Source organism: Lactuca saligna, chromosome 4 (assembly GCF_052625555.1).
Source record: "Lactuca saligna cultivar CGN05327 chromosome 4, ASM5262555v1, whole genome shotgun sequence".
Lineage (NCBI taxonomy): Eukaryota > Viridiplantae > Streptophyta > Magnoliopsida > Asterales > Asteraceae > Lactuca > Lactuca saligna.
In genome coordinates, this window is record NC_136420.1 from 40927622 (window position 1) to 40930799 (window position 3178).

The window sequence follows — 3178 nt, forward strand, 5'->3', positions numbered from 1 at the left end:
GAAGTCCTCATGGAGGAGAACATAAACCCACTTAGAGTTCGTTATATATACAACATATGTATATATTTATATATGTCCAAAGTTAGTAAAAATTATAAATATTTATACTAAATTTCCAACAATCCCCCACATGAATGGAGATCGATCTCTGCACATCCAATCCAGACGAAATTTTCAACAGTTGAATTCTGCATAGGATAGTTAGGTATTAACCTTTGAACCTCCCTTAAGAAGTTACACTTAATCTCCTAGCAGTTAGTAGATCTCGATGTCTTTGAACTAAGCTACCATTTATGTAGACGACATTGTAAATCTCATAGGACTCTCCCTGACAAGGTCATATCCTCATACATGTGTTCATTTTGGTCATGAACACTAACCTGGTTCTGCAAGAGCTTTAGGAATTTTTGCCCCTATAATTCCCTTTGAAGCGACCCCACTTCTCTCTCACATAGGTGATTCCAAGAATCATTAAAAACCATATGTTTAGCCTAATTTTGTCACTACATAAAGGAATGGACTAGGAAGAAATGTTAACTCCCCCTATAGTGACCTGCCCCACTCATACAATTAGGTTATCCTTTTGAACCCAAATCTTGGGATCTCCAGTCTTCTGGCTAAGGTTTCCTTCATATGAATTTATTCATTCATGGGCTTTAGTCCCATTCCTATTGACGACTTATAAACTACATCTCTACTCAAGCCTTTGTAAGCGGATCCGCAATGTTATCCTTTGACTTCACCCAGTCAACCGTGATAACCCCCGGAGAGATTTGTTGTCGTATCATTTTATGTCTACGTCTAATGTGCCTTGATTTCCCATTGTACATTGTACTTTGAGCTCTACCAATTGTCGATTGGTTATCACAATGCATACATATGGCCGTTACCGACTTAGGCCATTTGGGAATGTCCTTTACAAATTGACGTAGCCACTCCGCCTCTTCAGCACAAATATCTAAGGCGATAAATTCAGATTCCATCGTGGATCTAGATATAACTGTTTGCTTGGATGATTTCCATGCTACAACAGCACCTCCAAGTGTAAACATATATCCACTTGTAGATCTGGAATCTTTTATGTCAGATATCCAATTTGCATCTGTGTATCCTTCGATAACTACTGGATGTCTCCCATAATGTAGTCCATATTCTCGTGTGTATCTCACATACCTCAGCAACCTAGTAATACTCTTCCAGCATTCAGAACTGGGCTTACTAGTGTATCTACTTAGTCTACTCATAGCATATGCTAAGTCAGGTCTGGTACAACTCATTAGATACATCAAACTACCAATAATTCTTGAATATTCCACTTGATTAACACTATCACCTCTATTTTACGTAGATGTTGACTAGTGTCAATTGTAGTTCTAGCTATGCTAGTGTCTCCCTTAGAGAATTTGTCAAGAAGTTTATCCACATAGTGTGTTTGACTGAAAATCAAACCACTTTGGGTTCTTGTGATCTTCACTCCAAGAATCACATCTGCTAAACCCATATCTTTCATGTTGAACCTGGATTTCAACATATCCTTTATGGATCTTTTTATCTTGTCATCATTACCAATGATAAGCATATCATCAACATACAAACACAAGATGACATAACCATGAGTGGTGTTTTTCACATAGATACACTTATCACACTCATTGATTCTAAAGCCACTTTCCATCATGACTTGATCAAACTTTTGATGCCATTGTTTAGGAGCTTGTTTTAATCCATATAGAGACTTAACAATTTTACAAACCTTGTTCTCTTATCCTGAGGCAATGAATCCCTCAAGTTGTTCCATATAAATTTCGTCTTCCAACTCCCCATTTAGGAAAGCCGTTTTCACATCCATTTGATAAACTTGCAAGTTTCTGATGGTTGCAATGGTAAGAACTAATCTAATGGATGTTATCCGCGTTACCGGCGAATTGGTATCAAAGTAGTCTAGACCTTCCTTTTTTCTGTAACCTTTGATTACTAGTCTTGCCTTGTATTTATCAATATTGCCATCAAGTTTCATCCTTCTCTTAAAATTCCAACGGTACCCTAGTGGCTTGCTACCTGGAGGTAGATCTACTAGTTCCCATGTATGATTTTGTAAAATAGATTTTACCTCATTTTGATGGCTTCTTTCCATTGAGGTACCTCAGAAGAAGTTACCGCCTCTTGCTAGGTTTTAGGTTCACTTTCCACCACAAAGGTGAAAAAATCATCACCATATGTTTTTTCAACTCTAGCTTACTTACTTCTTATGGGTTCTATCTCTTCCTCCTCAGATTGAGCTTGTTCTTCCTCTCGAACAGCTTCGTTATTTGGTAAAGATGGGCTTTCAACTTCCTTGTTCAAACAGGGAAACACATCTTCAAAGAATGAAGCATTCCTTGATTCCATTATGGTATTCTTGTGTATTTCAGGATTCTTAGAATCATGCACAAGGAACCGATAAGCACTAATACTTTGTGCATACCCAATGAATACACAATCCACTGTTTTAGGCCCTAACTTTTGTACCTTAGGTGGTGGCACTACCACTTCAGCTAGGCACCCCCACACTCGTAAGTACTTATACGATGGCTTTCTACCCATCCAAAGTTCATACGATGTTTCATTCTTTTCTTTGCGAGGTATCTTATTTAAAAGATAGTTAGCTAACAAAATAGCTTCCCCCAATATTGACTGGTTTACACCCGAACTAATTGTCATGGCATTGACCATTTCTTTCAAGGTACGGTTCTTTCTTTCAATAATTCCATTGGATTGAGGTGAATAGGGTGATGTGAATTCATAACGAATTCCATTTTAGCACAAAAAATCAGCATAAGGAGAAACATATTCCCCACCCCTATCACTTCTAACCACTTTAATTCTCTTGTTGAGTTGATTCTCAACTTCATTTTTGTACAAGACAAACTTGTCTATTGCTTCGTCTTTACTCTTAAGTAAATATATGTAGCAATATTTCATGCTATCATCGATGAATTTAATGAAGTATTTGTTCCCACCTTGAGTAGGAATTGACTTTAGATCACACACATCAGTGTGAATTAAATCAAGAGGTTAGGTGTTTCTTTTGATTGTTTAGAAAGACAATCTAGTTTGTTTAGCTTCAACACATGTGGGGCATTTGTGATTTGAGTCAATATTAAGTTTTGGTATCTATTCTAGTTTAATTAATCGCTTA

General features: G+C 37.1%; 1 pseudogene; it reads right to left on the minus strand.

The window, feature by feature from the left end:
• Positions 1–698: 698 nt before the first annotated feature.
• On the minus strand, positions 699–1244 carry LOC145039515 (secreted RxLR effector protein 161 pseudogene; annotated as a pseudogene).
• Between the last annotated feature and the right edge of the window lie 1934 nt (positions 1245–3178).